Source organism: Lithobates pipiens, unplaced genomic scaffold (assembly GCF_037356315.1).
Source record: "Lithobates pipiens isolate NorthernLeopardFrog02 unplaced genomic scaffold, aLitPip1_a1.2 Scaffold_13, whole genome shotgun sequence".
Taxonomy (NCBI): domain Eukaryota; kingdom Metazoa; phylum Chordata; class Amphibia; order Anura; family Ranidae; genus Lithobates; species Lithobates pipiens.
Window position 1 is genome coordinate 234800989 of NW_027507718.1, and position 24883 is coordinate 234825871.

Below are 24883 nucleotides of genomic sequence, written 5' to 3' on the forward strand. Positions count from 1 at the left end.
TCTATCTGGATCCATTCAGGACAAGACTTTCAAAGTACGGTCATTCAGGAAAAATCCCTTCAAGAACTCTCTCCTGCATGCAACTAGTTGTCATGCTCCTCATATTGTCAAAGCAATACCCAGAGGCCAATTCATTTGGATAAGACAAAATTGCTCTAATCTAACTGATAATGATAAAGAAGCACATCTACTCCAACGGAGGCTTTGCGAATGAGGATACTGTAAATCTATGGTCAAAAAAGTCTGTCTCCAAATCTGTCTCCAAATCAGGAGTCTGGACAGTACCAACCTTTTAACCCGATAGTTCCTCTCAAGACACTAGATCATGGAACCAACCAGTGTTCTCAACCAATTACAGCTCACAAGTCCCAAAAATAAAAAAACATCATCACAAGACACCTCTCCATCCTACACAGTGATGACAGTTACAAAACCATCTTAAGAGGAGGAATCAGATATGTCGCAAGAAAAGCATGAACCATAGGCAACATGATCTCCCCCAGTGTGTACACTTCCAACACAACTCCCCACAATTGGGATAAATACCACTGGATTGTTTAGATTTAGTGCCACGAGGTGTTCCACCTGTAACCTCTTAGGTGATTCCCACATCATTATTTCATGCTCCAATGGCTTTTCTTTAACCTTCAAACAATTAATCAACTGTCATACCAAATACATAATCTTCATAATTACTTGTGCTGCATGCAACATACAATACATAGGCAGAACCACCAGACGCCTTAGTAACAGAATCACAGACAACTTGTCAGACATTAGAACCAACTAAAACACTAACATAGCGAGACATTTCAACCTATTCCACCAACAAAACACACAGCCCTAAAAGTCCAAATAATTGAAAGAGCCAATAGTCCTATCCACTGTGGAGATCGATGTCCCCTTCTCTGTAAAAGGGAGGTCTATTGGTTCTTTAGAATGCATACAAGAATTCACAAAAGCCTAAACTATGAGTTGGACATTATCGACTATTATGAATAATTGACCCATCGTCAGTGCCTATACCATCAATACATTGATACATTGGGGGTTATTTACAAAAGACAAATTCATTTTGCACTACAAGTGCAAAGTGCACTTGAAATTGCACTGAAAGTGCACTTGGAAGTGCAGTCACTGTAAATCTGAGGGGTAGTTCTGAAATGAGGGGAAGCTCTGCTGATTTCATCATCCAATCATGTACAAGCTAAAATGCTGTTTTTTATTTGCCTTACATGTCTCCCTCGGATCTACAGCAACTGCAGTTCCAAGTGCACTTTACGCTTGTAGTTTGCACTTATACTGCAAAGTGGATTTGCCTTTCGTAAATAACCCCCATTGTCTTGCTCCTGCTACTGACATACACATTTGAGTGATTGTATAATTTTTGAACAATCATGAGTGTCTTTTGGAACTTTTAAGGAATCCCTTTTTTTCCCCTCCCTTTTTCCATATGAAATTGCAGACAAACAAATCTTTTTATACAAGATGGCCCCGCAGCATCGGCGGCCATGGCACAGCGCACTCCGCGGACTCCAGACAGAGTCAGAGAGGGAGGCAACAAGAAAGCCCCGAAGACACAGGGTAAGGAGCAATACAGGGACATACTGTACTATGCCCAAAAACTACAGGGCCCTGGGGCTCCCAGTGCAGCGGAGGAGGCGCAGAGAGGAGAAAATTATCTGTTTAAACAGGCAGATTGGGGACCTGATACAGACAGTAATCCTAGCCATTTTATGGAGGATGCAGCTCATCCACCCTCTCCTCCCCCCTCAGAGGATGCAGTGGAGCCTCTTGAACAACCCACGCTAACTGCAATACTGAAAGCTGTCCATATATGCACAGCATCGGTTAATGACATGAAGGAGCAATTTGGGGGCATGAGGGAAGAAGTCTCACTTCTCAGACAAGACCTGCAAAAACTCAGAGAAAGGGCAACTGCAGTTGAGAGTAGAGTAAGCGACATAGAGGACAAGCTACCCCCTCTGGCATGTGAGGCCAGGGCAGCACACCGCATGGCACAAAACACATACAGCAGAGCTGAGGACACAGAAAATCGCTTACGCAGGAACAATGTCTGCATTGTTGGTCTCCCCAAGAAATCAGAGGGAAAAGACCCCATTTGTGGAAAAATTAGCTTGTTGAACTTTTTGGGCACGACTTCTCTCCGTTTTTTACAGTGGAGAGGGCCCACAGAGTGCCCGACAGGCCTCCCCCACAAGGTGCCCCCCCCCCCAGACCAAAATGCTACACTACAGAGACAGAGAGACGATACTAAGATGTCCGAGGGAGCATCAGAACGTTAGATTTAATGGTGTCAGGGTTTCATTCTACCCAGACTTTTCAGCTGAAGTCCAGAAATCCAGAGCAAAACTTGGACAGGTGAAGAAACGATTGAGGGCCTTACAGTTACCTTACACCATGCTTTACCCAGCAAAGCTGTGCGTGACAGCGGACGGACACGCACATTTTTTCGAGTCAGCCAGGGATGCAGCAGCCTGGCTGGATCACAATGAGCAAGCCCTGCACCACCACCGGGCAAAAGCAGATGGATTATATCACAGAAGTATGGGAACCGCACAAGGGAAATAGCTATATGGTTGACTTTGAATATGTTTCACAATACGGAGCTGAGGCCCTCACTTGTTTTGCTTTACTTGCCTTGTTGGCCCCACTTCATACATAACAGTTCTCTTTTCTTTCCCTACTGCCAGGGAACACTGTGATTTTATTGAAGTGCAAGGAAAATATCTGTGACTTTCAAATCTACAACTACCCCCTTCTTTTCTTCTAAATTTTTCACTCTATGGGATTGACACCGACACCTATGTGTACTAGATGTTAAAGGGACCATGGGGACTTAATACACATGATGTGGCGTTGTCCCAAACTCCATGTATATTGGAGGGGGGTGATTGGCACCCTGAGCACAGTGTTCCGGGTGTCAGTCCCCTGGGACCCTAGGTGCTGCATTTTGGATTTGCTGGACGAACTGGAGTGGGAACCCCATACCAGAGAGGCCTTGTCTAGGGCGCTCTTCATGGCCCTCAAATTGATAATGCTACACTGGAAATCGGATTCACCTCCAGCGGTCAAGAAATGGACCACTACACTAGGCAATACGCTAAGAATGTAAAAAATCATATATCAGCATAGAGGATGTTCACATAAATTTGAAAAACTGTGGGGGCCATGGTTGGACACCCCAGGTCTCGCTACGGATGACCTTGCCATGGATAGACTTCTGGGTCCTGGTGTGGGCCAACTGCAATACTAAAGCCATATTACCACTTGTATGGATAAGATACAGCACATTGTTTGGTATACTGGATGAATAACGGTTCAAGGTTGTGGATATTGTGGGGCGGGGTGGAGGGGGGTTTACATGCACTCAAGAAAGCTATGTCTTCGGATCACTTGGTACTGTATTTCACTGTCATATGCATTCTGAATATGGATAACTGGACTGTATGCATTTATTACCGAATAAAGTTCTTTTTCTGGATAAAAAAAATAAAAAATGAACCTGTGCCCAGATTACACATACTAAAGTATTCACATATTTCGAGCAAGCAGCACAACCCCTTACTCATCTCTGTATCTGAAAGCACTGTGGAGAAAGGTTTTACAAGTCCACATTTACAACACAGGCAGTGTATTTTTAATGAGAACAGAAACTTGGCAGCCTGTCAGCCCTCTAATGCAAACTAACAGCGGATGATTATACAATGCAATTTAACAATAATTGTCAAGGTTCCTGTTGCTATGCAGTGTTTTGTTTTTAGTCAACTAGAATACAGATCATTTGTACACACACACACACACACACACACATGCACACACACACACAGGCTAGCCACCAATGCCAGGGCATTTATTACAGACATACAACCATTATCACTGACACTGGGTATTTTTTTCCAACTACTAACACTGAGGTTTGGGGCATTTTTCCTAACCACTGTCACCAATGCCAGAGCATATTTTTTTTACCACTGACATTTTTTCTAGCACTGATAGTAATGCAAGGGCATACCTTCCAACTAAAACCAAGTGCATTCTTTCCAACCACTGGAACTGACCCCTGGGCATTTTGCCAACCACTGATGCCAGGGCATTCTTTCTTGCACTGAAACCAACGCCTAGGAATTTACATATTATATTACTGCTCCTGAGCAAAGTGTTTCCAGTTGCTGGTTGCTGAATAGCCCTAAGTGTTTTGATAAAGTTCTTCTTTAAGGTAGAATAAGACAAACATGCATATACAATGAAAGAGTTTTAATTAAAAAAACTTTGTATGTCTACAAGATTTTCACTTGGGATTTTGCACACGCTGCATATTTATGCACTTTTCTATCCTTCTGTTTGTTATTCTAAAATTGGGAGGAATAGGGTAGTGAGTGAGAAATAAGTACATGTACCTTATGCTCAGTATAGTAAAATTAAGCTTATACTGTGACTATACTGCTCCACTTGAAGGGCCCTGTTGAACAATTCATTATGAAAATCATAGAAGCACTGAATTCATTCATATTGTTCTTTGGTACCAAGGCATCGAGATTTAGGAACTTACATTAGTTACGTCATTTTATGATGTTTCATTAAATACATTGCTGCATTATTTGGTATATTTAAATATGCTACAAGTTCAGCTTTGAACCTATCCCCAGAATTTCCCCTAAGCCCAGATGCCAGATTTGGGAAGCTTGGCATAGCATCGTATTAAGTGGATACCATTTGAGTAATTACAGTAATGGGATGCAACACTTTGAAGCTTATCTTTGCAATGTTGTAACTATAGATTTGCCCAAAGTTATTAATATGCATCAATATTAAATCTAAATGGCAGGCAAGTATTCATTTATACATTCCTAAATTGAATTTGTAAATGTGAGCCGTATTCTGTAAGTGACTTGGTATTAGCTTCTTGAAGTTCCTGTATGGCTGAGCACAAAATATGGGAGGGAGAAACAGCAGAAGGAGCCAATCAGCTGTGCTGCAGTATAAGCAGCATACTGACAGGCAGAGAGAGCTGTAACAGTGATATTAGCTCATCAGTTATCTGCGCTGCTTCTTCTTTTCACTGCCCAATCACAGGCTGGGAGTGGGGAGGAGATCTTTAGTTGCCATTAAACTGCAGCAGACAAAATCAGATCTCCTGCCATGTCACATAGGTTTGTGCTGTGTGGCAGAGCTGTGCTAATATCAGAGCTGGGTGGACATCTGTGTATTTACAGTATCTGCTTCCCTGGAGTTCAGGGTAGAGCTTGCTTGATACATGGTATTAGCACAACTGATACTGCTATGGTTACAGGCTGATGCAAATAGCAATCTCCTGCAGAAACATCTGGTGGCAAACACTAATTATTATCTTGTGCCATGTCATTATTTCACATTCTTTTCTCTGTAAGGAGGGAAGAAGCACCAGGACCAGCAGGCACTGGAAGAGCTTCCTGATTACACGATACAAAGGATTAATGGGAACAAAATAGACCAGCTTGAGAAGTATAATTACTTAATCATTTGTGATGTGGAATTTACTTTATGCAGAAGGATAATAGGTGGTACGTTATTTAATCAAGAAATCGTACATCATGTTTATGATGAGAGAGCTAGTAATATTTAAAACAAATCAAAATGTATGGTTACAAAGGGTAACGTTACATCCTTGCTCAGATGTTTAGACTAGTGAGTAAGAAATGTTCTATTTGTTGGCCAATGTCTACATTTGGCACTACAGGTTTCTCTCCTTTCATGAATTTGTGTGTTTACCTTTGTTCTATAACTCTTAAACTAACCAATTATCTCAGGGCAAGCCCAGGTCTGTTGTGAAAAACCACAAAAATATATACATCATTTGTATTTTGAAAATTATCCAAAATCTGGGCAATATAGAAAAATTAGATAGGCAGAGCCTCCCCTCAGTGAAAAAGTGCATGTTAGCATGAGCAGTAGGTCCAAAGATAAAGCTGACGTCATGAAAAAAATCTCAACTTTACCTTAAAGTGTATCTAAACCTCAAACTTTGTTTACGTTTTTGGATAGAGTAGGAAAGAATTAGAACCCCGTTAGATTTTAACCACCTCCCGCCCGCCCTATAGCCGAATGACGGCCGTAGAGCAGGCGGGTTCCTTCGACTGGTCGTCCCTGGACGTCCTTGTGTTTACTTCCGCAATGCGCGCCGCCGGGGGCGCGCATCGCGGAAGTTTTGTATTCGCCGTGTCTCCCGGAGACAGGCAAACATAGATCGCCGTGAACGGCCAATCAAAGCGGCCGTTCACAGTGCGATCGCAGCTGCCAATGGGAGATGATCTCAAATGTAAACATATGAGATCATCTCCCATTTCCGTGTCTCTCCCTCCTCACACAGAGACAGCGTGTGAGGAGAGAGAGGATCTGTGAGTGATATATTGTATACTGTGACTAACACTGTCAACCCCAGTGCCAACTGTCAGCCCCAGTGCCATCTGTCAGCCCCAGTGCCATCTGTCAGCCCCAGTGCCAGTGCCATCTGTCAGCCCAGTGCCATCTGTCAGCCCAGTGCCATCTGCCAGTAGTGCCAGTGCCGCCAGTGCCACCTGCCAGCGCCAGTGCCATCCGTCAGCCCCAGTGCCGTCAGCCCCAGTGCCGCCAGTGCCGCCAGTGCCAGTGCCACCTGCCAGCACCAGTGCCACCTGCCAGCGCCAGTGCCATCCGTCAGCCCCAGTGCCGTCAGCCCCAGTGCCATGTGCCAGTGCCACCTGCCAGTGCCAGTGCCACCTGCCAGCACCAGTGCCATCCGTCAGCCCCAGTGCCATCCGTCAGCCCCAGTGCCGTCAGCCCCAGTGCCATCCGTCAGCCCCAGTGCCGTCAGCCCCAGTGCCGTCAGCCCCAGTGCCGTCAGTGCCAGTGCCGCCAGTGCCAGTGCCACCTGCCAGTGCCAGTGCCACCTGCCAGCGCCAGTGCCACCTGCCAGTGCCACCTGCCAGTGCCATCTGCCAGCCCCATTTGCCAGAGCAATTAGCCAGAGCAAATAGCCAGCACCATCTGCCAGTGCCAGTGCCATCTGCCAGTGCCAGCCCCAGTGCCATCTGTGGGCATTTCCATTGTCCTGGTGCTCCAGGGCCTTCAAAACTGTAATAGGTGGTTGAGAAATGAAATGTGTAATTTATGCTCCTAGAACGCCTGATGGTGCTATTTCAATATTGGGCCTCTGTATGTGGCCAGGCTGTGTAAAAGTCTCACACATTTGGTATCGTAATACTCATAAGGAGTAGCAGAACGTATTTTGGGGTGTCATTTGTGGTATACACATGCCATGTGAGAGAAATAACCTATTACATTGAAAATTTTGTGAGAAAAAATAAAAAATAAAAAAATCTTTATTTTGCAAAGAATTGTGGGAAAAAGATGACAACATCAAAAACCTCACCATGCATCTTAGTAAATACCTTGCAATGTCTACTTTCAAAAAAGGGGTCATTTGGGGGTATTTGTACTTTCCTGACTTGTTCGGGTCGCAAGAAATGAGATAGGCCACCAGTACATCAGGTGTGATCAATTTTTTATGATTCGCACAACAGCTTGTAGACTCTCTAACTTTCACAAAGACCAAATAATATCGACTAATTTGGGTTATTTTTACCAAAGACATGTAGCAGTATAAATTGTGGCCAAAATTTATGAAAAAAAAATTATAATTTGCAAAATTTTATCACAGAAACAAAGAAATATGCGTTTTTTTTTCAAAATTTTCGGTCTTTTTTCATTTATAGCACAAAAAATAAAAACCCCAGAGGTGATCAAATACCACCAAAAGGAAGCTCTATTTTTTGAAAAAAAAGGACACAAAATTCATTTGGGTACAGTGTTGCATGACTGAGTAATTGTCATTCAAAGTGTGAGAGCACCAAAAGCTGAAAATTGGTCTGGTCAGGAAGGGTGTTTAAGTGCCCAGTAAGCAAGTGGTTAATGATGATGTTCCCACAAGGGAGTTTCACGCTTTCTATGTGTCCTGATGACCATTATCTTTGGGATTTGGATCAAATACATTTTTTTGAGTTGACAACATGAATATAAGGAAATTTTCCAATAAGGACACTTGTTCTAGTGACAGCTCTCCAAGAGAGGAGAATTTGGAAGCATGGCGCAATAGCCCCTTTATCAGACCCTCCCATTTTCATAGGCTTCCTAATACAGCACGCCTTAACTCCCAAATGGGCTCTCAAAGTTGAGCTTGGTTTTGCTTTTTTTCTGCCTTTTGACTGCCTATTGGACTTTTAATGTGATGCATGACTTCAAGACCCAATAAGGAATCAGGAAGGGGAATGGAGAGAAGTCTTTCTGACAGGTTGTAAACATAACTTTAGCTGCCTAAATCTTTCCATCTAATAGTGACATATATGTTTTTTTACTGAAGATTTTTATTAGACACCCAGTTTGACTTGCTCAAATTTGTGACAGGTTTATTTTTAGGACGGATAGATCATTATGTACAATGTACTGTTGAGCTTGACAACTATTTGCAAAGTCATTCCAGGCAGGGGTGTAGATACACTGATGCAAAGGGTGAACTGGGCCAATACATTTTATTATTAACACCCACAGTGCATACAAAGGCCTCACCCAATATAACAGCTTGTGAGTCTTCAGTTTTTTCCAGCTTATAAATGTATCATTCTTCCGTCAGCACAATAAGAAGGAATAAAATAAGCATATTTGATTTAGGGCAGTTGGACTCACATGCCCCTACACTGTGCTTTTTTAAATCTCTGCTATATTTGTTGGTAGACAGTTAATTCCTGATCATTAACATCTTTACAAGTACCTAGCCTTACAGCGTTACTATAAATCAAAAAGATTATAGAACCCACACACTGGTCCTTGTGCTCTTATAGAGCTTTATTATAAATAGTCTACTAACGTGCCAGAGAAATCAGGAGAGGCTTAACACCACCAAAAGTTTATAGATCTAGCAAGTGCTGGGACAAGGTCATCTACAGCCCAGGGCAAATATGCCAAACTGCATCCCCAAGATGTATGAGCATTATATGTCAGCAAAATTCTCCCCACAAAAAAACTGAGCACTAATCTGCATGCTTAAATAAGCCCTAAGCATAAACCCACCTTCCTTCAAGTACAAATCAGCCCCCTTGCTGAATTCCCCCCATGCCCCAAATCCCCCAGCTCAAATGCCCCCCCCCCAAAAAAAAATTCACCCCCTCCTATCACAAAACCTCTTCCCCTAAAATGTCCCCTCCTGGTATACATCTTCTCCCTCTACTTCAAATCCCCCCTCCCAGCACAAAGTTACTTCTCTCATCCCCTTCCCAACACAAACACCTTAGATCACCCCTCTTAGCACCCCCCCTCTCCAAATTTCCTTCCTCAAACAATACTTACCCCCTGTCGCCCCCAAATTTGTCCTTCCAACACAAATCCCCTCCTCTTAAATCTCCTTATGGCGCCCCCCCACCTCACATGATATCACAGTGCCCAAGACAGCCGCCCATCAACAAATGTCGATACTCACAAACTCAACAGTCACTAGTGTTTTATGTTTTCAAAATGTTTTATATACCATAATACTACAACTTCGAGGCACTGGAATCTCTGGTATGATAACATTTACCAGGATGCTGGAAAGTTTCTGTCATTTGAAAGTCAGGTTCAATAAAATTGTATCCAAATAAGTTGCGCTTATAAGGTGAGTGATCTTGTGTAACAAATGGTAACAAACGGGTGCACTATTGCAATAAAACAAATTCTGAGTGAACAAACAGTAAATTAAAATCTGTATGTAAGGCTGGGTTCACACTGCTGCGGGGGGAGATCGGGATGTGATTCGCACCGCAAATCACATCCGATCTCCGTAGCGATGCGAGTTCAGCCATACAGATAGTATGGCTGAATTCGCATCGCTCCCGCAGCAAACTCGCACAGGACCCTTTTTTTGGTCCGCAACAGAATCGGATCGCATGGTGGTTCACACCATGCGATCCGATTCCTGTGCGAGTCGGCAGATCGCACTGCGATATGCGGACGGATCTGGGGGTGTCATTAACATAACATTGACACTCCCAGCCGTCCGCATAGGGCAGTGTGAACTGCCGGCGGGAGGTGTGCGATGCGGGAAAACGCCGCGGATTCGCGGCGTTCCCGCATCGCAGCGGTGTGAACCCGGCCTAAAAGTCTATATGAAAAACTCTTCATCAACAGTAATAAAAATAATATTAATAACAATTGAGTCCATGACAAGAAAAAATTTACAGTATGAAAAATGATAATTCCAAAGGCGTAGCAAAATCCAAAATCCTTCCACCTTCACCAAAGGAGGGAAAAGGGAGGAGACAAGAAGAGGGGAAGGGAGATCCTCGAATCAAAAAACAAACCTCACTCGGTGTGTGGGGACCCTTACCCAAACTGGTGGACCCCCTAAAGAGCAAGGTCTTATACGCCAGCAGATTTAGCCCTCTGTGTGGTCTAACAAGCCTCCATCTTCCAGGAGCACTCCAGATGCAGCAAGGGATCCTCCACGGTATCCTGATTAGAAATGGAGAGTCTGGTCTATGAAGCGCACTATGACAAACGTCACCAGTGCAAAGGGACAGAACACACTCCAATAGTGTAATATTGTTTAAAAATCAATAGCCTTTATTGCTAAAAAAGAGCGAACACAGCCGCATAAGACATAAAAACAGCCAGCAAGCTTAAAAAAACACAGCAACACTCATACATCTGGGCCACGTGGGGCGCAATGATGTCAGCACATAGCACCGCCCTACATGTTTTGTCATACATGACGACTTCCTGTGGCACATGCCCCTGACTGACTTTTTTTTTTTAATTGAAAAACAAACTTTATTGAAAAAAACAAAGAAAAAAAAACCAAAAAGAAGGAAACAGAGAATATAACATACATAGTAAGCATACATAAGGTACATCAGGTAATAAGGGCCAACCTGGCCAAGGCAGTGTTGCATACATGAGTGCTTTGGGATAGTTGCGCCGCATAGGGTTTAGATACCCATCATGGGTAGCATCATTGTAAGACCAATCCGTGTCAACCGGGGAAGGGGCAGGAGGCGGAGAGAGAAAGAAAAAAAAAGGAGGAAAGGGAGGGGGACACAATAAAAGCAGACCCATGGGGTGGAGGAAGCACAGAAAGGGAAAAACAGAGGGGGGAGGGGGGCAAAGGATCAATACAACAGCATATCAAGTACATGTCTCCCCATCCCCCAACCATCTGCCCCATATCTGCTCGAATTTAAGTGGACATCCTCTATGCATATATATTAATTTCTTATACGGGAGGGTATCGTTAACCTCTTTCTTCCAACATTGGACCGTGGGGGGGAGGGCCTGCATCCAGCCGCGAGCAAGCACTTTTCTCGCCAGGAACAGTGTTTCATGTAAAAAGGTACGAAGGGACTTGTCAGCTTCAAATTCTGGCAAGAGACCAAGTAAGCACAGCTTCGGGTCGAGGCTAACAGGAGAGCCCATCTGGTCATGGAGAAAGCGAATTACCTGTATCCAGTATGTTTGTATAACCGGGCAGGACCGTATGAGGTGATAGAAGGAGCCTGGGGTGTGGTCGCATAATCGGCATCCCGGATTATACGTGGGTTTGAACCGTGCTATCTTTTGGGGGGTCAGATATGTCCTATGAACAATGTACAGCTGTGTGAGGCGGTCCGAAAGTCTGGGGGATACTCTCTTCACATCCCCCAATACATCATCCCACTCCTCGTCCTCAATTAATCCAACATCCACCTCCCATCTGGCCTTGGCGGCGTAAGCCAATGCCCCGGAACCTGGGAGACGGATGGCGGAGTAGAGGGCAGAGATCAACCTGGTTGGCTCAGCCCCTGTGACTATATCTACTATAGGAGGGACTGTCAGGGGGGGGTTGGAGCCGGGAAACTGAGTCTGTAGCGCATGTCGGAGCTGTAAATATCGGAAGAAGAGATGGTTAGGGAGTGCGAATTCTTCCTTTAGCATTTGAAAGGATTTAAGCCCAGAGCTAGTCATGACTTGGTGCATGTACAATATCCCATACCGCGTCCAAGCTGCGGGGTCTGGAGCCCCTGACTGACTTTTGTCAGTGCGCTCCACAGACCAGACTCTCCATTTCCAATCAGGATACCGAGGAGAATGCCTTGCTGTGTCGTGTCTGGAGTGCTCCAGGAAGATGAAGGTTTGTTAGACCCCACAGAGGGCTAAATCTGCTGGTGTATAAGACCATGCTGTTTAGGGGTCCACCAGTTCAGGTAAGGGTCCCCACACACTGAGCGGGGTTTGTTTTTTGATTCGAGGATCTCCCTTCCCTTCTTCTTGTCTCCTCCCTTTTCCCTCCTTTGGTGAAGGTGGAAGGATTTTGGATTTTACTATGCCTTTGGAATTATCATTTTTCACACTGCTAATTTTTTCTTGTCATGGACTCAATTGTTATTAATATTATTCTTATTACCGTTCATGAAGAGTTTTTTTATATAGACTTTCACATACAGATTTTCATTTACTGTTTGTTCACTCAGTATTTGTTTTATTGCAATAGTGCACCCTTTGTGTTTTTTCATTTGTTACACGGATCACTCACGTTGTAAGCGCAACTTATTTGTATAATTGTAATTTTCTGCACTATAGAGACATTTGCTAGTTTTTTGTTGCAGCTATATATATGTTTGAAACTCTAGCACAGTATAACCTTAAAGTTTTTCCAGGTTCAATAAAATACTGTGACTGATTCAGATGTTGCAACCCTACCCTGTACAGGATTCGGCAGTAACAAAATAGATCTAATTGTATATCCACATCCCACAACACCAACCATGTGCCAAAGCATACTCTAAATTAGTAGGAAAATACCATTCTCTTTCAAACTCCTTTTCGCATTTACCGGTACATAGTTTATTTACCTGCCAAATACAGAATCTCTTTATTATATAAAATGAAAGACCATATACTTATATGATATCAACAAAATTTGAGCACACGGAATATGGAGTAGCTGTGCAAGGCAACCAATGAGCTTCTATCCTAAGCTTTAAAAATTAAAAATAAAAGCTGACTGATTGCCATGCACCTCTGCTCAGATTCTGGCTGCTCCAGTTCTGATAAATTCCCCTTGCTATCTTATATTTTCCCTTTCTGCTGATTCAGATTATAATTATACTTGAACACTTGTAGGATACTGGTTTGTTTGGATGCATCCTTGAGTTAGAAGTCATGTTTCAAATGTTAGATTGTTATTCAGCTACATTCTATATTGATTAGGTGACTACAGTATCACGAAGGACTATGTCCCACACAAGAAATTGCCGCAGCTGTCATCCTCAGAATTGCTAAGGCCGGCCATAGACGGATCGAAATTCCTGGTGAACTTGCCAAATTTCGGCCTGTACAACAAGCCTGTTGAGGTTTTTTTTGTGCGATCACTGCCAGCAACTTTGGCCTGTACAACCAGCCTGTTAAGTTTCTTTTTGTGCGATCACTGCCGGCGGCTATAGCAGCAAGCAGTGATCACTGTATTCTGATGGTGGGGGAACCTCCCACTGTCAGAATACAATGGAGCAGCGGAAGGGATTCCTCCATCAACACTGAATGTGTTGATGGGGAAATCAAGCATTTTTTTCCCTTTAACCTGTGCTTGAAGGAAAGAAAATCGTATAATATATGGCTTGCTTAAAGCGCTTTTAAAGGTACAATTATATTATTATTTTTTTGTCTATGTCTATACTTACCTTCTCTGTGCAACACAATTGCATAGAGCAGCCAGGAACCTCCTCTTCTCGGGTCCCCCACCTGCGCTGCTGGCTTCTGTTCTCTGTCCAGTGCCCCCATGGGAAGCCAACAATGGAGGCACACGTGCATGCTCGCTCCCGAGCCCCGCTGCTGCGTCCATTGACACAGACAGCGGGACTTGGCCCCGCCCCTCGCTTCCTTGTTACTGTCTTTGATTGCCAGCACTGGGTCTGGGAGCCAATGGCTTCCAGTGGCCCAGCACAGCCAGCGAGACCCAGATGTTAGGGGAGAAAAGAGCTGCAGACATGCGCCGCACTGGATCGAATGAGGGCTTGGGTAAGTAGAAGGGGGGGGGGGGGTAAGGGTGCACGCTGATGCTGAAATATTTTTTACCTTAATGCAAGGAATGCATTAAAGTAAAAAACACTCACTTTTTTGTAAGGTCCCGATTCCTTGCATTTCAAACCAGCAACATATCCCTGTGCCACTGAGAAATTAGGTGTCTATTAGATTGTAAGCTCTTGGGAGCAGGACCCTCTCAACCCTCTTGTATTGAATTGTATTGCTACTGTTCTGTCTCCCTAAAATCTTGTGCAAGCTGTTGGCACTCTACAAATCCTGCATAATAATAATTACAATACAATGTTGGTACATTATGGCCAACGGGGGAGAAACTTCCATTGGGTAACATAACAGCGGCCTTTCCGAGAGTCCAAACCTATTTTGCATGTGTCTTTGTATGCCATAATCTTTCTTGTAGCCAGCTTTTCAAAGAATGTGCATTGGTAGACTAAAGCTGGCTATAGACATTGATGAATCATCAAGTGTGGATGCACAATGCCCTGCAGCCCAAAAAAAAGTCAAGATCAGTAGCCTGTCATCTAATGTCTATAGGCACCTTCAAGTCTCTGAATATTACTGTTTGCATTCCACTCATAGATCATAGGCCTTAAGCTATGGATGAGCAAAATGACAATTTCATTTCTTCTACTGAATGCCATTTACATTTCGGTATGTCCAATGGAATGTAATCTGTTCAGTGCAGCAACATGTTCAGGAGCTGAATAATACTCTATACAGAAACTCTGTACTTTTCTAAATGAAGTGCCTGCACACAAAAACAACTCTGACAGCATTACTGCACAACACTAGATCAACAAGTTTTTCTTAAATACAACTGTAGCAGTCCATTTACAAGACTTAACATATAAATGCTCCACGTGAATGGCAACTTTAGTAATACCTGAGGTCTGGAATACACAAGTGTCGAAAGATGTCACAACATACACCTGTGAACACTACTACACCATGGATATTATACAGCAAACTATAGACAGGTAAGACCCTAACATGCTCAATGGCAGTTGTAACAGTTTGTACAGGACACAAAACTGCATTACAAAACTGCATTATAACCCTAACGAACAGTAACAGAAAGAACCCTATCCTATTTAGCATGATTATATTTATTACTGGCATGCCATTTCTAAAGCCCCATACACACTATCAGATTTTCTGCTGATATTTTTCCTTCAGATTTACCAAAACCATATAATATGAGGTCAAACCTTAGGAGTTTCAATGTGTATGCAATCAGGCAGGCCCTTCTACTACATGGTTTTGGTAAATCTGAAGGAAAAACTCAGCAGACAATCTGATAGTGTGTATGGGGCTTTAAGCACACAGATGCCACAAATGCCATGTTTTTAGGCATATAGTTTTTTTTTTGCTTCTTTTTTTTTTTTTTTATACTGATCTAAATGCAACCCATTGCTTTCAATGGGTCTGTACACACAGACAGATACATAACTTTAAACTAGTTCTGTGTGCCTTTAGATCAGTAAAAAACAAAAGTAATTTAAAGTAATTTATTTGCGTGCGCATATCACACCTTGATTAGCATTTTGTGGGCTGGAAGAATTTTTAAGTGCACATTATACAGACCATACTCCCAATTTTTGGGCAGGAACTTTCTGCCAGAAAGATCTAGTGCTCCTACATCAGTATCATGTGCAAGACCCCTGAAGCTGACCATAGATGGTTCCGTTCCTTTTTTCATTCAGCCAGCAGGTTAACCCAAAAAACAATTGGGTTCCTCCATCCACATAAATATATGGAAAAATCCCCCATGCCGCAACACTATATAGTGACAGCAGGGCCCGCCTCTGTCAGAATACACTGATCAGTGGCTGTAGCTGCTGATTGACAAGTCTTCCAGCATGTCTGTTTGACAGACGTTGATCTAACCATCAACTTCCATTGTCTGTGATGGCCACACAGTGGACGAGATTTACTAAAACTGGTGCACTCAAAATCTGGTGCAGCTGTGCATAGTAACTATCAGGTTCTAGTTATTTTATTGTCAATGCTTAATTGAACAAGTTGAAGATAGAAGTTAACTATACACAGCTGCTTCTGTGTGAACCAGTTTTAGTAAATCTCTCCCAGAAATTGAAATTTGGCCAGTCCCTGCTGAACCTGCCGAATTGCAATGTGTCTATGGCTAGCCTAAATATTAGAAAAGCACTTTCTATAGTGAAAGACTTAGACCCCATACACACTATTAGATTTTCTGCAGATTTTTGTCTTCAGATTTACCAAAACCATATAATATGAGGTCAAACCTTAAGAGTTTCAATTTGTATGCAATCAGGCAGGCCTTGCACTACATGGTTTTGGTAAATCTGAAGACAGAAATCTGCAAAAAATCTAATAGTGTGTATTGGGTCTAACATTTGATCACACACATGTACAGGCTTTTGGGTGTACTAATTATTATATTATTATTATACACAATTTATATAGCGCTAACAGTTTACGCAGCGCTTTACAATGTATAGGGGGGAGGACAACACAATTACAGTACAGTTCAATACAAAAGGTACAGGAGGGCCCTACTAATGATTACAATGTGCTTTAATTATAAATACATTTACAAATCACATCAAATTAAAAATTACAAAGTAGTTTTATTCACAGTAACCAGAAACCATTTTTCCCCCCTTACTGCTTTAAGGTGAAAAATATGATTGGTTGCTATATTCTGCACATCAGTACTGCTCTTTAAACTGAATAAATAAGACCATTTGTGCAGGAATATAGAATTTGACTTTATTTTATAAAAGCAATTTACAATGTGTAAAGAATATGAAAAAGCGAATACAGGTGAAAGTAGTATCGAATGACCTGAATAATTAAAACACACAAGCGAAATAAAAATCCCATATTTCATAGTGGTACAGTTTATTCCAAACACTTGGTGGAGGGTGGCATGCTCACTGTTATCCCTCTGTCAGACATAAAACATGTTCTTGAACAGATGGCTTAGTCCAAATCATGTGGACGTTTAGGAAATTACTTCTGATATTAAAGGTTACTGCAAAACAAATGAATCACAATGAGAAAAAAAAAAAAAGCCTTACCATTTTCACATGGATTCTTCATATGAGTAAGTGAGTGAAAAATCCAAGGGGGCCTTGATTCCATTCAAATGTTCCCTTAGCTCGTAGTGGCAAGGCGAAAGCAGGGCACGGGCAGGCAACCTCCAGCACAGCAATGAATAAGGATTATTTACTGAAAGTCCAAAGACAGCTTTCTGTGCACACAGCCTATGAGAAGCCCAGAGAAGCACCCTTCTCCCCAAAGCCTACTCCAACAATCCAGGATTGTACAACACTGCTGAACTGGCATTTTAAGAGCAGTCGTGGCCAGGACTTTTCTTCCTTCCTACATCTGAGACTGCAAGCTAGTAAAACACAGAACTTTGTCACAAGTGAATGATTTTCTCCTCCTCACACACCCCCCCTCCTCCTCCTCATCACTCTACCAAAACCAGGTAATCCCACAAGGACGCGGCTTCTAATTGGCTGCCAGCCTCAGTGGATTTCATTTGCATCACAATTGGTGATGAAGGCCCTTGTAAAGTTTGAAAATGGATTCTGGCACTCAAAAGTCAGGAGCTTCCCTCCCCCTTCTGCTTCTTATGGCATGCATAACTTTCCTCTACAACCATTGCTGGGATCCAGTGAGAGGGTTTTTTAAGGACCTTTAAAAGAATTGGGATTATCTACTCTTCTGGTTTGCATGCAACGTTATAAAGTGAACCATTAGAGGTAAAACATTAGGGGAAAAATAAATAACAAAAGCATTCAAATTTAAAATTAAACAGAGAAGATTATAGATACATTTAGATTAGAACAATGGCCTAACATATCATATATATTATTTTTTTAACAAGAAATAATATACATTATTTTTAAATTACAAAAAAAAGTTTAAAATTTTTATTTAAAAAAGGAAAACACAGTAAATATACTTCCCCTTTCAGATAATGGTTTAAATACTCTAAAGATAAAACAGCTAAAAGGCACAAAATCGTATTTTTCTGCAGTCATTTAATAAGTCATTAGTCCATTTACACTTTGTACAGACAGCAAACATTATATTTATTTTTTAATGTATGGCATACAGAATTGGATTTCTTTTTTATAGTAAGAAAACAGGATATTTTAATGCATGGTAACTAAAAAATCTGAAAAGAGTCCATTCAGATTCACCCTAGGTGTCTTCTACACAAAGACAGAATAAAAGACATAAAGACATAATAAAAAAAGGGATCAATAAGCAGTATTATTTTGTTGTGTTTCACTGTAAACACTATTTTTTGAAAATTTTAAATAAAGAATGTTGAAAAAGTAATCAATACATACTTTATTTCTACCACAGTGTAGCAAAATCAATAAACAAATAACTGTATCATAAACGTGTCTGTTGGAGAGATGCATTCGTCTCCTATTCTTTTTTTACATTAGGACAGGCATCTGCAATTAGCGGATCTCCAGCTGTTGCAGAACTACAAGTCCCATGAGGCATAGCAAGCCTCTGACAGCCACAAGCATGACACTCAGAGGCAGAGGCATGATGTGACTTTTAGTTTTGCAACAGCTGGAGGTCGGCTATTTGCATACCCATGCATTAGGAGAATTAGGCCATACACTAGTAGATTTTCAAACGAACATCCGTATGAAAATTGTTAGTACATTCAGAGACTTGACGAATGTCATTTGAAAGCACTTTCAAATTTCATTTGCTCTTAACATTCAATTTCAAACTGCATATCATTTCCCCTCAGTTTGAAGTTCCCTCCTCTCCAACCTTCCTCCCCTTTTTTCTAAAACCATTTTTATTTACCTTTCTTTTATTAAAAAACACCCATAGTTTTTCATTGAGAAAGAAGGAGAGGGCGGGCCTAGCAGTGTATCATCGGGAGAGCCGCCGACCAGACCAAAAAGAATCGTCAGCTTCCTGATAAGTCACACAAGAATATGACAGTGTGGGACTGAGAACAGGGCAGAAGAGAAAAGGATCTCAACAGGATAATGCTGGATCCACTGGGCGGGTGAGTTTCTTAACCAGTTAAAGATCGGCTCACACTGATACACGTCGGCAGAATGGCCCGGCTGGGCAAAGTAACGTACCTGTACGGTACTTTGAATTTCCCGCCATGCGTGCCTGCCATGAGCTCCGTGACTGTGCCCACGGGACCTGCGGGCTCGATCGATCGGAGCTGAAGAGCGGGAAGATGCCAGTGTAAACACAGCATCTCCCTGTTCTGCCTAGTGACAGGACACGCCTCTCATCGGGAGCAGCGATCAGTGTCCTGTCACTGCTAGCCCATCCCCCAGACAGTAAGAATCCCTAGGACACACTTAACCCCTTCCCTGCTAATCCTTTCACTGCCAGTGACATTTTTACAGTAATCAATGCAATTTTATAGCATTGATCTCTGTATTAATGCCAATGGTCCCAAAAATGTGTCAAAATTGTCCGATGTGTCTGCCATCATGTCACAGTCATGATAAAAATCACTGATTGCTGCCATTACTAGTAAATAAAAAAAATCTATCCCCTATATTGTAGACGCTATAACTTTTGTGCAAACCAATAAATAAACGCTTACTGCAATTTTTTTTACCAAAAATATGTAGAAGAATACATATCGGCCTAAACTGATGAAAAAAAAATGTTTTTTTTATATATTTTTGGGGGATAATTATTATAGCAAAAGTAAAAAATATTGCTTTTTTTTCAAAATTGTCGCTCTATTTTTGTTTATAGCACAAAAAATAAAAACTGCAGAGGTGATCAAATACCACCAAAAGAAAGCTCTATTTGTGGGGAAAAAAAGGACGCAAATTTTGTTGGGGAGCAACATTGCACGATCGCGCAATTGTCAGTTAAAGCGATGCAGTGCTGAATCGCAAAAAGTGGCCTGGTCATTTGGCAGCCAAATGGTCCGGGGCTGAAGTGGTTAACTGTGCAGGACCTGTAACTAGGTAAGCAGGGGTTATAACAAAAATGAGGGGAGGGAGGGAGGGAAAGGTGCAGATTCACTTTAAGACCCTAATGACATGTATTCATCTGTGTGAAAGTTGACTGAATGCAGAACACCAGCAATGTTTATAGAAGTGTCTTTCAAAAACTTCCAAAGGAGTAAACAGAGAAACGTTTTGTTTGTTTGTCTTTGCTGGTTCAGGTGTCAGATGAGATATCCAGGTTAGCTTACTGGAAATGCTGGTTGTCTGATTGTCACTGGATTGGGGCCATCATGGGGCCACACATTATACAGAGCCTGTGTACACACTCTCCCAGGACCCACATGGCTGCGTACAGCTGCCCATAAACATCAGGATTCGGCTGTACACAGGTATGCACCGAGGTAAAGCATCTGTACGTGCCAAACTCAGATTGTATGTGTTTGGAGCAAACATCCATGAGCATGCTTTATACCCCCCCGCATAATGTCATACAGCTTCATCTTCAATTTATGTCTATGGGTGGCTGTACACCAATGTGAAAAATGTTTATTTGGCTTTTTACGCAATATGATTGTGTGCATGAGCCCTAAAATGCCCCATTGTAGCGTGCAGTTTTGCTGCAAGGCAGTGCATCACACTGTTTACATTTTTTGTTTTCGTTTTAACTTTATTGGAAGTGTATAAAGTGTACACTCCATTCGGGTCTCCGCACAGCATGTTGTAAGGCTGTCGGTGGCAGTGCCATCCAGAACACTGGGGAAACTTGCAGTATTTTACCGCACTGCACCTCACACTAGCATTGTGATGTGGATGGGGTACATAGAAAGCAATTGTGCTCTTGCAGTGACTGGTGTCCAGTGTGGAAAAATGCACGTTAGCGCACACATTGTGCTGTCCAAATAGATCCAAAGCATACATGCAGAAAGGTATGACAGTATGATGTCTAAATTTCTGATCTACAATGTATGTCAGGCAAATGACCCAGCACTGAAGCATAGCTCCCAACTGTCCCTGATTCCGAGGGACTGTCCCTGGTTTGGAACAACGTCCCTCATTTCCCCTCATTTTGGTCTGATCTATATAATTGTATATAAAATGCACTTTTTATCTTTCAAAAAGTGGTTCCCAGAGCTAAACCTTTCATCCAATTTCTAAATTGCTGCATTTGTAAATTTCAAAAGCCAGTATAAAGGAATAGTAGTGGTAAAAATAAAGAAAGCTCTTGTGGGTTTACCTAACTTTTTTGTATAATTTTCCTTTAAGCGCATGGCAGGGGGTGTGTCCTATGCATACATACTTTTGCAAATAGGCGCCCCTCATTCCCATCTCAAAACATTGGGAGATATGCTGAAGTTTTGGATCAGCACAACAGCCAGGCCTCTAGCATTTGTAAAAAGCCACCAATAAAGGCAATGATACTTGGATGAATGGTGTCTTTTTTTATTTTATTCAGCTGGCATACATTTCTACTGTCATCATTAATGTGATGTGGCTCTGTAAATGGATACACAGTTTTAAAGACTGTTGGCTTAGATGAGCAATTCAGGATTATATGTGATTAGAAACTGGAAAGTGTATTGGACTAGTTTTCTCCAAACAGGCATTCAAGCCAACCAAATTGTGTACTAATTGTCAAGAATTGGGAATGTTTGCATTTGAGGCTATACTCAGTCTATGGCCAAATTGTGTACTAGTTTATCTGGATTGCTTTTTTTTTAATGAACTGGTAAAGTTGTCCACTTACCAATTTACTTACCGGCAGAGCATCAGCTCCTCCCCTCCCATAGAAAGCTTTTAATCTGAAGGATCATAGACTCTCTGCCCCCTGAGCCACTTCCTTATGGGAGTAGAGATAGTACACAAAAAATAAACCTTATTATGGGAGCCTGCTGCATGCTTTTCCAGTGAATCTGGACCTCTTTTTACCAGCTTACTAGTACCCAAGCAAAGCTGGATGTTTGCCCACAAAAGCAAGGAATGGATTCAACTTTGCAGAATCACCACAAGAATTTTCCATTGCCCACTAAGCGCTTATAAACTGCCCATACATGGCTCGAATTTCGGCTGATTTCTGTGACTTGGCGGAAATTCAAGCTGTGGATGGCCATGCCGACACCAACAGGCTGAACAAACTTCAATTGAGAAATATTAGGAGCCAGGTATTCTGATGGCGTTGGCTGGCAGAATGCAATAGGTGGCAGTTAGATTCGTTCATCCATGCATTTTAGCGTGGATTGAAGGGTCTATGGATTTCTTTACATGTATGGCCAGATTCAGACCTGCAAAAGTCAGCTATTTATTTTCTATTCACTTGGAATATTAGACTTGCTTGCCTGTATGCATTCACACACAGCTGATCTCACCTGTGCTTAGTGAGTAATTCCAAGGATAGCACTTTCATTCAGGTTGTAGGGTTGCTTAGTAAATAAATAAGGAAAGTGATTGTAAATGCTATCTTAAAAAATTTTTTTTTGCACAGAACCTCCTCTGCTGGGGACCCCCCTCTGGCACTCCTGGTTTCTCTCCTCTGCCTAGTGCCCCCATAGAAAGCCGCTTTCTATGGGGACACTCGTGCGGGCTCACATCTGAGCCACAGGCCGTGTACACACGCGGGGACTGTTCGCTCAACTTTGTCCGCTGAACAGTGTTTTCGGCGGACAGTCCGCTCGTGTGTGGGCTTCAGCGGACAGTTTCAGCGGACAGTCTGACGAACAAAGTTTTTCGGAAATTCCGAAAAACTGTCCGCTGAAACTTGGTTTGAGCGGACAGTCCGCCCGTGTGTAGGCTTGTTCGTCAAACTAAGTCTCGCGCATGCTCAGAAAGAATTTACACGCCGAAGGTTGCATTGCAGTGTATAGGACGTCGTTTTCTAGTCCCGTCGTACGTGCCGTTCACGTCATCGCGCACGGTTTCAGCGGACTGTTCGTTCGTCGTGTGTGGGCAAGTCCGTCCATGCTAATTTTGAGCGGACTGTCCGCTGAAACTGTTTGACGAACAAAGTTGAGCGTACAGTCCCTGCGTGTGTACGCGGCCACACTGTCTACGTCTAATGACACAAACAGCTGCATTGGCTCCTAGCCAAGTGGGCTTGGTCACTAGCTTTGATTAATAGCTGTGGGAGCCAACAGACAGAGCGGGGGTTGGGGGTGATACTGATATCTAAACATTTTTTACCTTAATACAAGGAATCTTGGCAAACAGTTTAGTAGTTTCTTGTATCAGTTTAGAGACAAGTGTCATTTCTGTCAGCCATTTCATTCCTCTGATATCAGCATGAATCTTTTCTGACAAGTTTTCCTGACAGCGAGAGAAAAAAAGTGATTGACAGCCTCAGCCCTGTTCCTCTGTGTTGTGTTTAGGGGGGGTGTCCTTTCCCTCCAATCAGCTCTCATAGCCCTCCTAACTGAGCTCTGAAGAGTGTAATTTTATCTCTCCGTCCAATGTTTTCTGACAGCTTAGACAAGCTTTATAAATTCTGCACTTTGAACAGATGTAGAGACGAGAAGACTGCAGATAAACGGGTACAACTTATGGAGGAGAATTTATTTTCTCTCTGTGTATTACCTGAGACTTGTCACTTCACTGGTTCTATAACTACTTAAACTACATAAACCATAGACTTCAGGAACTACAGTTTGTGTCTTAAAAGCTCATCTTCTTTTAGCTGTCAGTTTGTAAAAAAAATTGGTGCAACCCACCTCTTTGTCATGTACTGTAGTGATGATCATCTCCATCAATCGTGAACACTACCTAAACGTTATCCCACTTGTGCACAAGAAACGCTCAGAAGCCTGCGAGGGGGGCTCCAAGGTTTTGACTGCCTAGGGGTCTCCGCAGAGTTTAATCTGGCACTGACCTATCACCAACGTGATAGGTCAACGAGTAGCATCATGGATTTCATTGAAGATCTCACTTCACAATGGTCCTGATGAGCTTTGGTCCTGCAAATTCTGTTTGCTATTCTGATTACGACTAAAGTCTTTATTGTGCTTCCAGTTTTTACTCTGTTTGTTGTCTGCTATATGATAAAGTCCATCTGAACTATGCCTATTCTAGCCTTTGCCATGACAAAACTACAGACTTTGACATGAGAATACGTCACCGTAAAATCTGTGTTTCCTTTTGAGGATCGATAGTAAACAAAGGAAATCCTCCAAATTGATATCTTTGGGGAATTCACTCCTTATGGATGGTAGCAAAGAGGGTCGTTCTGTAGCAGCAGATTCTTGGTACATTAGGCCCAACAGAAGGACTTTGCCATTAATCATCCCATGTATGAAGTGAAAACCAGGCTTTTATTACCTAATCTAAAAAAAACAATGATGTGATCCTTTCATGAATAGTGCACGTACAATAGTACACAAAGACGTTACGACTGCAACAACAAACAACCCATCCACTAAAGGTAAACATCATTTATTAGCCAAACAAAAGATTGCCGGGAGGAGGGTGTATGTAAAGAAGAAGGATACACTATTGTCTACAATGCTTGAAGTTTCATTGGTGATATGTTTTCCTGACATGCAATAGAGAAAAACTAGAAAGAACCCAAAATTAAGCAAATGGTTGTATAAGCAATTCAAAAACAAAACAGAAACAGTACTATAAATGGGAGTATTAAAGTGATACTAAAGGCTATTTGTTCATTAAAAAATATATTATATTTATCTGCTCTGCATAGAAAGGTCACTCTCCTTTTCTTTGGCAGACCGTCGCTGGCGCTGTGTGCTCCTCCTTCCACCAGGTGCCTTCTTTGCCTGGTGATAAGGAGGCATCCTTGTGTGTGTACTCCCAAGCTGGGCTGTGTGCGTCAATAGAGACACAGCACCTATAAACCATGTCCC

The 24883-nt window shown here is 42.3% G+C and overlaps 1 protein-coding gene across 4 annotated transcripts in view; it reads right to left on the bottom strand.

Moving 5' to 3' along the window:
* SHROOM3 (shroom family member 3) overlaps nt 1–24883 on the bottom strand; it is a 530439-nt gene that overhangs the window by 144860 nt on the left and 360696 nt on the right. The window contains exon 1 of one of the 4 annotated variants that reach the window (XM_077476352.1): nt 17145–17480. The exons of the other annotated variants lie outside the window; for them this stretch is intronic. The gene's annotated coding sequence lies outside the window, so the exon portion shown is untranslated. Of the gene's footprint in view, nt 1–17144; nt 17481–24883 lie in introns of those variants that run through there. 4 annotated transcript variants of the gene reach the window in all.